The sequence below is a fragment of the Panthera leo genome, chromosome B2, assembly GCF_018350215.1.
Source record: "Panthera leo isolate Ple1 chromosome B2, P.leo_Ple1_pat1.1, whole genome shotgun sequence".
NCBI classification, from domain to species: domain Eukaryota; kingdom Metazoa; phylum Chordata; class Mammalia; order Carnivora; family Felidae; genus Panthera; species Panthera leo.
Genome location: NC_056683.1, coordinates 100,618,060 through 100,631,773, shown reverse-complemented (window position 1 = coordinate 100,631,773; position 13,714 = coordinate 100,618,060). Strand labels below are relative to the sequence as shown.

The 13,714-nt window shown below is 39.2% G+C and overlaps 1 protein-coding gene across 5 annotated transcripts in view; it reads right to left on the bottom strand.

Moving 5' to 3' along the window:
* RFPL4B (ret finger protein like 4B) overlaps positions 1 to 11,671 on the bottom strand; it is a 38,774-nt gene extending 27,103 nt beyond the window's left edge. For 2 of the 5 annotated variants that reach the window (XM_042939642.1, XM_042939637.1), the window contains exons 1-4: positions 11,634 to 11,671; positions 6,417 to 6,533; positions 2,649 to 2,892; positions 959 to 1,045 (exon numbers count right to left, since the gene is read on the bottom strand). The gene's annotated coding sequence lies outside the window, so the exon portion shown is untranslated. Of the gene's footprint in view, positions 1 to 958; positions 1,064 to 2,648; positions 2,893 to 6,416; positions 6,534 to 11,633 lie in introns of all 5 variants that reach the window. The other 3 variants (XM_042939640.1, XM_042939639.1, XM_042939641.1) reach the window with 3 other exon arrangements.
* Positions 11,672 to 13,714: the final 2,043 nt, after the last annotated feature.

The window sequence follows — 13,714 nt, the reverse complement described above, 5'->3', positions numbered from 1 at the left end:
AATAAACATTAAAAAATTTTTTTAAAAACTTAAAAGTAAGCATTTTAAAGCATTTTAGAGACATTGTTCAGGAAGTATGTGCAGGCACTGATAAATTAGATTAAGATTATAATTTGCAGGTTTGATATAACTAAAAGCAGGGATTTCTAGAGGCAGTGCCTCATGGACTAAAACCCTTGCTCCAAAACTATCTGAGCAACTAAATTACTAAGTTAACCTCTCTCTATTTCTGTTTTCTTTTCTGCCAAGTAGGTAAACTAATACTATTTTACGGGATTTCTATAAAAATCATATGCCAAGTACCTAACAGAATAGGAAATGCAGGGAGTATTTAAAAGAATAGCTATTGTTATTGCTCCGAAAAAGGCTTTGCTTGAATTCTCTGTGGTCACAGAGAAAACAAACAGTGATTACTCCCCACATCAAAAGGCTTCATGGGGCTCAAGTTGGCTTCCTTTGAATCAGCAGGGAAAGCTTCATCCGTGAGCACATATTCTTTACATTTGAGCCTCAAGGACATATCTCCAAATGCTAAAGTTTAAATTAAAGATGTTTGATTTGCATCTTAACCACCAGATGGTGGCGGGGGGGGCGGGGGGGCCTTTTTGAATTTGCCTTTGTCCCCGCTTTGAGTCTCGGGTCTCCAGGATCTGGAATGTGAGGTGCCTCCAGACCGCCCCTGCCCCCATTAGTGCTTACGGCTTGCCTCTTTCATAGCACCTGGCACCCTCATCGATTTTTGTCTGTCTTCCCTGATACATCATGAATGACTTGAGGGCAAAAAATTCATCTCACTCTTATTGGTATTCCCAGTGCTTAGGCAGATAACAAATATTTGTTGAGTGACCAGGTCCTGCCCCAGCTGTGCCTCATGTTTCCACTCTTTGGAACACTCAGCTTAAATTCTTGATTAGCTAATGGACACTTCAGCTAATGGAACCGAGGTGTCTTCACTTACATCAGAGAATGAGGCAGACGGACGGTTGCGCTCTGTTTCTTTTCCATCCAAACACGTCCTGATTTCCAGTTTGTTCCTGGAGCTTCCCTGCTCAGAGAGAAGCAGCTTTGAATAAGAAAGGAATGATCAAAGAATTAGGCTGCTAAGCATATATCCCAGGAAAATTTAGGCATTTATAATGGAATAAAATGGAATAAAATAAGAAAGGAATGATCAAAGAATTAGGCTGCTTAGCATATATCCCAGGAAAATTTAGGCATTTATAATGGAATAAAATAAAATATAATGGAAACTCAAATTCCTCATTATGCCAAAAGGTAAATAAGTTACTACGTTAGTAGGTACGATCGGACTCAGATGTGTTAGCGGAAAATGATACAATTTCCCTACCATCCATGAGTATGTACAGTGAGAAAAGAATCAGCCTATCAGGGTCTGCTCTGCAGATATGGGAAGGAAACACTGGCCTTATCTGTAAATAGCTGGCCAGGTAATACAGGATGAAAGATAAAGGTTTACTCTTTCTTGAGGAGGGAAACTAAAGAGAAAGGAATCCTCACACATCATCCTGAAGTCTGAGGTGTGAAAATGAGGAGAGAGGCAGGGGTCAACGCCTGTGAACTGAGTTCCTTTACAGATTGCCCTTTTGCTGCCAGACGCGTGTGTCTTTAGGATTTAACCCTTTTCAGTGGTCTTCTGTGGACCAAGTTTCACACTTTCCAGGTGGTGGTGGATTGGAGTTGGCACAGCAGACAATGGCCCCGGGGCGTGTGACGCAGCTGGGTCAGCCCAAGTAAATGCAGTGACCCAAAGTGCCGGTGGCTTCTCCTGAGGCCCCAGCACACTGCCTCATAGCAACCTGCCCAGATAGTTTCCTCCTAATCCACTCAATTCTAGCACAATCCCAATTTTGTATTTACCCTCCATTAGCTATTCTTTCAATATTATTTTTGGCCGTATAGGTCATGGACATTTCTCAGGGGATGCTCCTGAAGGCCTTCCAGAATCTCCAAGATTCTGGAATACAACAAGTAATTATTTCCCCTCTCTTTCTCTGATGAGAAGCTAAGTAGATGCTTGCACACTAACTTTAAATGCCCTCGATGGGGGCCAGTTAGGCTCACTCACTAAGAAATTGCTCCTACAATCCCACCTTTGTCAAAGCCTGTGAAGCTCAAATTGACTACAAATTTCTACTTTCCGTGGTCTGAAAAGCTAACTCGTGCATAACAAAACCCTCCATGTTCAGCCTGAGAATATCACTTCCTGAGCAATATTCACCCAAATTGGCATGGCTGTCTTTGTGGCCCATGTGTCAGGTAAATGTCACTATTTCTGCTCACCTTGTTTTCTGCATTCATTTATTGATTCATCATTCAGTAAACCACTTGCTGAGCCCTGACTATGTGTCAAGCCCACGGAATACAAAATTAAATAAAACAGAACTTCTTATCCTTGCAGACCATGCAATGTACTGAGAGAAGATAAATAAAAGTGTATTATAATCTACTGAACAAATTGCTGTGGGCCAGAGTTGTTTTTTGTGATTTTTGGGAGGATGACTTGGTTTCAATTAGAAGCCTACAAACAATATAGTTTCTAAGAGCAAAATGCTGAACATAAAATAGATCGATTCCCCAGGAACCATGGTCAATTATTTTCGAGAAATGGAAAATTGGGAAGGGCTCACCTTGATGCCATTTTCTCCTGATTGAACCAATTCCATGCGATGATAATCGATGTGGACTAACCAGGTGAGAAGCTGACCTGGAACAGGTGTTCCTGGGACTTCTTGTAGTAAAGCTAAGCTGGTGGCATTCCTTTGTGAACTACCGTACCTGAGAAAACCTTCTGATATGAGAGTTCACAAGAAATGGAGAGTCTACTTTGTCTCTAGCTTAGAGCCAAAAGCTGAGAATGCCAGTCTATTATGGCTGTGATAAAGGACAAATATAAAAATAGAACAAATGGTAATATAGACTTATACAGTGCGGTACTTTTATAATAACAGCTTTATTCAGCTATAGCTCATGTACCTAGGACACATTTCGCCCATTTGAAATTTACAATAGTCGTTAGTATAGTCACAAAGTTGTACAACTATTACACAAATCAGTTTTAGAATATTTTCATCACCCTAACGAGGAAAACCCATATCCATGAGTTGTCACTTTTCATTTGCCCCCAACCCCTCAACCATAGGCAAACACCAACCTACTTCCTGTACCTACGGATTTGTCTACTCTGGGCATTTTGTCTAAGTTGAATCATACAATATGTGATTCGCTGTGACTGGCTTCTTCCACTTAGCACGCTTTCAAAGTCCGTCCAAGTAATAGCACATGCCAATACTTCATTTGTTTTGATTGCCAAGTAATATTCTATTCTATGAATATACCACATTTTATTTATCTATTCATCTGCTGATAGATATTTGAGCTGTTTCCACCTTTGGATATTAAGAATAATGCCCATGAACATTCATGTACAGGTTTTGTTTTTTTTTGTGGACATGTACTTTTATTTCTTTGGGGTATGTAACCAGAAATAAAATTGCTGAATCATGTGGCAACTATGTTAAACTAAAAGAAACTTCCAGGCCGTTCTACCAAGAATCTTTACCATTTTACATTCCCACCAGCAATGTGTGAGGATCCCTATTTCTCCACATCCTCAACAACACTTATTCTCATCTGGCTTTTTTATTATAGCTATTTTATTCATAGGTGAAATGTGGTATCTCCTTGTGGGTTTGATGACTAATGATGTTGAGCGTCTTTTCATGTAGTTATTGGCCATTTGTAGGTATTCTTTAATGAAATGTCTATTCAGATCACTTGTCCATTTTTAAAGTGAGTTATTTATCTTTGTGTACGATACTTTTATTTTTTAAAGCTTATTTATTTACTGAGAGACCGAGTGTAGGGGAGGGGCAGAGAGAGAGGGAAAGAGAGGAGGATTCTAAGCAGGCTCCACACTGCCAGGACAGAGACCAATGCGGGTCTTGAAATCACGAACCGCAAGATCATGACCTGAGCCGAAAGAGTTAGATGCTTAACCAACTGAGCCACCCAGGCACCCCTGTGTACAGTAGTTTTAAAGTTTACAAAAATGCTTTTATGTTTATTATTTTACATCTTGTACAACAATGCTATGGGTATTATTATTATTATTATTATTATACAAGATAAGAGAACTGAGGCTCAGAGATGTCAACTGACTTGCCAAGGTCACGTAGCTATCAAGTAGCAAAGCCAAAACTTGAACCCAGCAGAGGCATATCCCCTGCCATAACTGTGAGCTCTGAAAAAGGAAGAAAATTTTCCTTGTATTCTATTTGGTACTGATTAGGCAGCCCACCATGTCCAAACATCATTAAATCAAATAATACTAGAATCTCTACACTAAAGATAACTCCCAAGGGAGAGTCACGCCAGAGCATTCAAAATAAATTGCATGGATGGCCAGACAGGAATCTTCCTTAATAAGACTTCTGTCCAAGACTGCCATAAATACCCCTGAGAACTCAGAAGATAAAAATAAATTTCATAACAGTGATCTTGCTGTGACCATAACCGGCCTAAAATCACACTGCTTTCTGAGGTCCTGCAGATGCTCAATTTTATTCTTCTTTTCAGAATGGGAGTTCTTCAACTTTTTCATGATTGATAAGAGCTTCTAGATGTTTCCAAATGCAGTAGGTAAATCATTTTATAGGGTCAGTGGAAACCATCAGAAAAGACCCCCACAATCTACAGAATTCCAAAGCACCTTAAACAGAACACCAATCAATTACCGCTGAGGATACATGATAAGCTTTGTGTTAATTTTAAGCTAAACATAGTATGAACGTTACAGAATTGAAAAGAAATAGCAAAAAATGAGGTTAGGTAGAAAAACGTGGACTCTGGAGCCAGACAAACTTGAGCTCACCTGAGAGGAGGCGTCTCAGTAGCTTAAACTTTAAGTGATTTATTTTATCTGAGACATGGATTCTACATTGAATTTACATTTCTTCTGTGAAATGTAAATATAGATAGATAGATAGATAGATAGATAATTTTTAAAAAGGCAAAACCAAAAAAACCCCAAAAATACCCTATTCTATCTAGCATTATCATAATATTAAATGAATTGTGTATGTAAAATGTCTGGCACATTACACTTGATAATGGTGCCTAATTTATGAGAACAGAAGAGAATATTTGTAGGATCTTTGCAATGTCAGTTCCATTTGAAATTAGTAGCTCTAAAAAAAGGAATACTTTTCCAGACCCATGTCCCAAAGGGCATTTTTTAATATAGTAGGGGGAAAAAAAAGAATGCTCAAGGCAATAAGAATGCTCTTGGCAACATGGCCTAAGACTTTATATTTGACAGCTAATGTATCATTGGGAAGATCTGTAACCTTGAACCAAGGATACAAACCTACAGTGTAGACACAAAGCAGTGTTTAGATGGAAATGAAATTTCCTTTTTTTGTTTTTTGCCTTCTTAAACAACCCATCACTCATTCTCTCAACAAGACCGGGCACGATTTTATCAGTCATTCTCAGATTTTATTCTTTATTGGAGGAGAGATGGCAGGAGAGATGCCTTTGTTAAAGGCATAAGTTGATATAAACATGCCTTTGGAAGCTAATGCTATTTTCAAGATTGGTGTTAGGATGCACATGCCCCATTACATTCTGGGAAAAAGGAAAACTTGTGCCCAGCTGATTCTCTCGGGCAAGTACAATGCAGACGAGGTCCACCATTCTGGGTCCAACATGAAGGACTCTGGGCAGGTTAATCAGAATTTTTTACAGAACCTGTTCAAAAGAAGTTTAATATACTTTGCAATATTTCAAAGAGGAAAAAAAATGGGACCTAAAACTAGCCATTGAATTTATTAGTGAAGTTGAGCATTATACATGTCACATTTATATTTTCTCTTCTGTGATTTGTATGTTTGTAACATTTGCCCATTTTCCTATTACAGTGTTTATCTTTTCCCATGTTATTTAAGGTTTTAATCTGAGGATATTAATAGGATTGTCAAAGACAAAGCAAATATTTTCCAAGTTTTTTGTTTGCCTTTTCATTTGTTTTTTTAAATTATTGATGTAGACATGCCTTCCACTCTAATGCAGTCAAATCTGCCTTCTCCTTCATGATCTCTTGTATTGGAACATCTCCGTTTCTTCGAACCTTATTTTACAACTATACTTAATGGCATCTAATGTGACAGAAAGGCCTAGGAGGTAAGGATGAAGAGCAGCTATTCCATTAAATAATTAGGACGTCTTTGGTCACTTTTAGAAAGAAATTTCTGTATACTTGTGAGTTTTGACCCAAGATTGCTGGAGTATAAACAGTAAGTGCAGACTAATATTACAAGAGCCTTGATGTGAATGTGAATAGACACTATCAACATCTATGGATGGGAAAAATGAAGACCTGAGTTGAAGATACTGACCTTGGTCTTTTACTCTGGCAGATCTGATGCGCCTTCAGAGAGACGGTGTCTGTTCCTCATGATGGCTGTGACCCTTTTGGGTGGTTAACTCTATCCTCAGAAGGAAATTCCATGACCCTATGATAGGTGGTATTTCAGGGGGAAAAAGAGAGGTTATGCATCATGATAATTGTGGTAATACTTGAGCTTGAAAGCTTTGAAGCCTTTGCCCACTTTATTTCATTTTAGCTTCAAGTGTCAAAAAGGGATAGGTAGAGAAGCATCATTATTTCCATTTTACAGAAGAAGGAAATGAATTGCCCAGAGTTTAAGCAATTGATAAAGCCCAGCATGGTACCGCTCTGTGAAATACCAGACTATATTCTTATCCTCATATGCACAGATATAGTCTTGTGAGTAAGACAAGATATAAAAGGAACAATTAAGAGCACCCAAGAGAATACACACTAGCATCAGATTAAATGCCACAAAATACTCTAATGCGTGGAACTCATAATAAATGCTGAACAGGTAGCTGAGAAAAGATTATATCCATGTTGCCTGATTATTCGAGAAAAAGTTGATGGAAATATGAGTGTTTCAAATGGGAGTTGGATTTGGACAAGTACATTGAAAGAAAGCATTTTCGACAGGACTGAAAAGAGACCGCACTAGCGTAAGAACGGACGACCTGGGCGGAGAATGCGGGAGGCAGGAAGCCGGTCTGCCGGAATAGCCTTGTTAGGAGCAAGATATTCGGCTGGAGAGGTAAAGTCAAAATTTAAAGGGCCTAGAATATCAGGGTGAAACATTTGAAACTGAACCTTTCAGCAACAGAGAAGCACGGAAGATACGTTCAAAGGAGAGGGAAATGGTTAAAGATACTTTTCTTAGGAAGACTCGTGTGATAAGAACATGCAGAGCAGAGGGAAGCAAACAGTGAGAGAGGCTAGAAAAAAAGAAAAGCAGAGGGGCAAACTCAGAATCATAGGTGCTGAAGAAACGTCTTCCCAAGAGTTCAGTCCCAGAGAGTGGAGATTACCTGATGCCAGTGAAGGGAGACAGGCAAGGAGATATATTTTTCTATCTTTTTTATCCGTATTTTATGTGTACACACACACACACACACACACACACACACACACACACACCACTGTGCTCATGCACCAGGCACCCAAAGGCCCCTTGTTGCCTGCTTCTCTTCCAGGGCCCTGGAGAGGACAGAGCTGATGCAATTAGTTCAGACTGATAACTAGGCTTGTGGAAGTGGATGAGCCTTCAGATGCAACAGAGGAAGATATTTTTAAAAACCAAAGGCCCAAAGAGGGAGATTCGAGGAGCGCTGGTGGTTAATGGATAGGAGCAATGAACAAAGGCGATTAAGGGAGCAGAGCAGAACGGTAGCTTCCTCTGACAAGTGCACAGCACCTTCTAAAGCACTAGGTGTAAAGCCTCACATGCACTGTCAAGGGTGTGAGCGGTGAAGTTAATGGAGAAAGCAGAGTTATTCTGCCGAAGAGACCCATTTGAAAGTGAAATAGAGGTCAAAACCCCACTCTAACATGGAAATTGGAAACTGCCAGATGTTCCAATGCTGTGGTATAGTTCAAAAAGGGCAGAATTGACGGATTATTAACTGTGCCAGCTGGCATCGTGGAATTTATGTTTTCTTTGTTATGTGAAATGTACAATCATAACAGAAACATTAAAAACCTGAGTAGGTTCAAGGAAGGACATAAAACAATATAAATCAAAGTTTGCTGTAATAAATATAGCTAACAGCAGAGGGCTCCCTTCAACGCCTGGCAAATTCTCAAGGCAGACAAACTCAAGGGAAGGAGTTTTTTTTATTTTCTGGTAACTTCTACCAGCATTGAACATTTTCATACATATGGGGGAAAAAACCCAACTAAATAAATGAACTAAACTAAACTAAGCTAAATGTATTACAAGCATAATTTTTAGAACTTCAGGTCCTAAGATTCCTTTCTTTAAATTTTTTAACTGTATTTTTTTTGCTAATGAGAAACTATCTGAAGTTATTAATGCAATAATTCAGGGTGGTCTAGTTATAAAATGCCTCAAGATAATACAGTAACAGCAGTTACAACCCAGAATAATAAAATATTTGGTAATTATGATAATGAATCAGTCAATAGGATTTCTTTTAAAATGAATGTAAAGATTTCTAGAATAGTGATACATGCTCCACATGGGAAATAAGTAAAAATAGAAGATAAAAAACAGTAAGCTTAGCCCTCAGATATATCCTTAGTTAACATTTTAGTTTATTTTTTTTTTCAGTCTCTTTTGTGTATAACTTTGTTTCCATGTTAATATATACAGTCAGATTGATTACTGTATTATGTGTAGAATTTATCATTTTCATCTTGCTTAAATAATCCACATTTTAACAAAACATTTCATAGTCCATTATAAATTCATTTGTATACATAACTCTTAATAATTACATAATACTCAGTAATATGAGTATATATCCTAAGAGGTGCTTAATGAATATAGGTACTTAACCAAATTTAAGCACATTCCAAGTGTTCTTTTTATGTAAGTATAATATCTTTTCACTTAAAATCATTTTTTTCGTATCATGACTTAACTCCTCAGGCTAGTAGTTTTCAAGATAAAAAAACTTTAAGAAAAACAAGGGAGTATGAAATAAGTAGCCTAGCCAATTTACACATAACTTCTATTTAAGTGGAAATGACACTGTTAAACTACAAAACCTTGGTGTGGCAACAAAAGGACCATTTTTAACCACATTGCTGCCCTTGAAGGACAACTGATAGTGACTCATGGGAAATAGCCCATGAATAGCACAGAAAACATGTAAGGAGACACAAGTAGGGTTTGATTAATGAACATCATAAGCACACTATAGTCATATCTATATCTGTGTGTTTTTATATTGCTTTTAAATTTGTTTATACGTATTTACATTTAACTGGGAAAATGGACATAGTACATTCTGAAGTATAAATATAATTATTCTTTTACTTCATCAAATTTTTGTTTTACTATTCAGAATTAATAGAAACAGTAGCCATTATGAAAAAGAGATATCAGACTGTAAAAAATAAATAAATAATAAAAATAAAGAAATGGATGCATCGGGCCATCAAAGAGAGAGAGGGAGCGTGCGTGCTCTATTTAAGCCAGTTAGCACCCCTGACACCAGTGAAAATTCTGGTGCCTGGAGCGAACAGACCAGATGCACAACACCTTCTAACACATGGTGTCTGCAGGGCTCAGCTTTTCCTTTTGCAGAATATTGTGAAGTGTGAGTGGCGCAATGGACTAAGCATAAAAATCTGCAGTCTGAGTCAGATGATGTGGGTTCAAGTTTCTCCCTGATCATTACCAGATGTGTGACTTGGGAGGAGTTAAGTAATCCTTGAAATTCACTTAGGGGTAAAAAAAAAAAAAAGTGATTTTTATAACCCTCTAATGCATTTCAGACTACCTACCTAATGACACAGACAGCATTTCCATAAAATGGCAATTTTGACCTATAATCCCTACATCCAAACACACAGAATAAAAACCCAGGAGGGCTATACTCTGCAACCAGGGCTCTTTAGCAAATCAGGGCCTGGAAAGAGTGGACATTAGATTAAACACAAGCTGTTTTTAAATCAAATTGAAATCCTGTTTACATTTTTCATAAGATATTTTAGAAATTAAGTATTGGAATCATTTACAAAGCATATTATTGTATGCAGTAGACTATAGTGTAGCCATATTTTCAACCAGTGATTTTTAATTTATGATGATGAAAAATATGGGTAAAGTAGACTTTGTCTCAAAATGTTGTCATTTGATTTGCACACTGTCCTTAGAAAGGATAATGATTTTCCAAAGGCTAATTTTACTGCTAGCCAGGTACAGCACTCATTTAAATACTGATGTTTTTGTTTAAATACACATGTCTGAGGACTTCCTTGGATTCATCAAGGTACATCATTAACTATACCATGAGTCAGCAAATTTCAACCCTTCAACTCAGGGGCCAAATCCAGCCTGCTGCCTGTTTCTGTACAGCCCTCAAGCTAAGAATGATTTTTAAATTTTTAATGGTTAGAAAAATCAAAAGAAATATAATGGTTCATCACACATAGAAATTATATGAAATTCCAAGTTTAGCATCCGTAAAATTTTGAATTTCATCAGAAAATTTGTGGAAATCTGTTTTCTCTCTTGTTACATAAGCACTTACATAATATCCTCAAATTTGCCTCTTGGCCTACAAAGCCTAAAACATTTTGTTTACTATCTGGCTCCATACAGAAAAAGTTTGCCAAACCCTGAACCATGCCAAAACCCAAAACCATTCTTCAGTGTTCCTTGGGCTCTTTATGAATAATTAAAGACTGTGCCCCTTTCATATTAGAAGCAAATAGTCAATAGCAGTGGTTCTCCAAAATTCTGTACTTTGCAATTACCTGGGTAGCTTCAGAAAATATTGATGTTTGTGTCCCGGCCCCAGAGACTGTGACTTAACTGGTCTGGGGTATGCCCTCAGCTTTGAAAGCTTTAAAAAAAAACCATGCGTAGGTGATTCTAATATGGAGTTTAGCAACAACTGATTTGGCACTTTGGCAAATTCAATCCACTCCACTTCACCTGGGCCTTCCCTCCTGCTGATTCCCCAGCACATGGCCCATTGCAGCTGCCCTCAACCCTTCAAACTCCCAAACCTCTTGTTCCTGCTGCCCCATACTCCATTTCTTGTAGCGCAGGAGTCCCTGACCAACTCAACTGAGAAGTTCAAGGCCAATCCACTACCAAGTTTGCCTGTCTTACCTTCTGAACAGAATTCCTTCCTGAAGTTAATTCTCTTCTGTCCTGACCCTTCTAGAGGGAATACACCATGGTGATTTAAAAGAGGTTGCTTGGGGTGCCTGGGTGGCTCGGCCAGCTGAGCATCCGACTTCGGCTGGGGTCATGATCTCACGGTTTGTGGGTTTGAGCCCCATGTCAGGCTCCGTGCTGACAGCAGAGCCTCCCTGGGATTCTCTCTCTGTCCCTCTTATTCCCTCTCTCTCTCTCTCTCAGAAATAAATAAACAAAAAAGAGAGAGAGAGCCATTGCTTGCATCAGGGCTGAATTTGAGTCCCTAGTCCTTTATTTATAAGTTATGCAAGCTTGAACAAATCGTTTAATCATCAGTTCAACTATCAGTTTTGTCATTCATAAAGTAGGATTAAGAATAAAACCTACCTCAGTACACCTGTGTGGCTCAGTCGGTTGAGTGTCCACCTTCATGATCTCGTAGGTCATGATCTCGCAGTCTGTGAGCTCCAGCCCTACGTTGTTGGGCTCTGTGCTGACAGCTCAGAGCCTGGAGCCTGCTTCAGATTCTGTCTCTCTCTCTCTCTCTCTCTCTCTCTCTGCCCCTCCCCTGCTTGTTCTCTAAAGAAATAAATACATACATAAATAAATACATAAACAAACTTGAAAATTTTTTTTAAAAAAAGAATAAAACCTACCTCATAGGGATCTTTGTGAGAATTCAATGAAATTTGCTTGCTAAAGTGTGGTCCTCAGACTAGCATCATTAGCACCACGTAAGCACTTGTTAGAAATGCCGAATTTCATACTCCACCCAGATCTTCCAAAACAGAATCTGCCTTTTAATGAGATCTGATAGTGATTTGTGTACACATTAAAGTTCGAGAATCACGGTGCTAGGAAGATCTTATTTCACTGTGTGTCCAGGCAGAGTCTCTGCTCAGCCCCTCTACGGCAATACCCAATATATGTGATGTTGCTGGTGCCCTTAAGGGTGTCTTTTTTTATGTACAAGAAGAAATTTCCTTCAGGTAAAAAAAAAATTGATTTTTCAGCCATGTAAAAAAGAATTTGAAATTAAGAGAGACTAGGGTGGGGGCAAGGGACGGCTAAAAAGTGCAGGGTCACCTTTATACAACTTAGGAAAAGATGCTCCTGCTGAGCATTGAGCATTCATCACCTCACAGGCACACACCTGGTGAGCTGACAGAGTCCTTGTGCAATTTAGAAACACATACTCCCATGGGCTGCTGTTGTCAAGTTTTAGACCGCATGGCTCGCCAAATGCGGCAATGGCCCGACCAGTTGTCCATGGCAACATGTGGCAATAGTTTGAAGGTGAGTTTACATGAGGTCCCGAAGTAGTGTGTGGTCCACTGGAATGAAAAGAATGAAAAACGCAAGGGTGGATCCAAAAGAAAATGCCAAAATGACAGAGGGCAATGGAGAAGAGGTAGGGTAGAAAATGGACCTGGGGTTATTAAGGAAGACTTCTGGAAAGAGGTAGGATTTGACACAAATCTCAAGGATCTATGTAACTGAGATGTGAGGGGGAGGTGGAATCACATATTAAATATGTTACAAACAGTACTGGACTGTGAGAGAGACTATATTTTGAGATTGGCAGGATGAACCGTGGACAAGAAGGCAAATGGGGGTATTGAAAAGCCTAAACTCATTAGACTATAAATATGAAACCATTTTATTTTCTTCCAATAACTGTCCCTATCTATGCTAGACCGACCCCTCCACCCCCGCCACACACACACACACACACACACACATATCTTAGCCCTAGTCCATGGGTTTATTTGGTTAAGTCTTAATGTTACATCTAATTCATCATGTTCTTCTCCCTTCCCCCAGCCAGGGGCACGGTCTTTATCAGTTTCCCTCTTTCTCCTCTTTCCAGAACTGTCTCCTCTAGAGGTGGAGCAGGGCAGAGTAAGGCTGCATACCTCCCTGCTTACCTGTGGTTCCAATGTGCTTCATGCTCTCCAGTATGCCCCCTCCAACCCACAACTCTGGGCACTGGAAGTTCCTAATTAATTTTGTCCACATCTTTGGCTGACCCCAGCTCGCATTGTCATGTCACATGCTTTTGTCCTTCACTGTGGGATTCCTCTAGAGACAGTTATCCCCAAACTCAGTCTAACTTTCTTGGTCAGTTCCCAGGCTTGCAACAAGTACATGTGGAACCATCTCAGTTTATCTTGGAAAGGGGCGCGTGTGAACTGGGGCAGTGATGAGAAATCTTATGACATCTCCACCTGACATTCCCCTCCCCAACATGCAAGTGCACGTACATCACCTCTATAAACGCCCTACCTACACACCTGACAGCTCAGAGGTAGTTCATCAGCTCTGCTATATAAGCAGATATTCAACCAGGGAATAAAGCGTCAGTCTGCCTTTCCTGAGCCACTCCCAAGTTTATGAATGATTCTCTTGGACCTCCCTCTCTTTCCTTCAATGGAGGAGATGAAGAGAGAACGTGAACACTTTGTTCC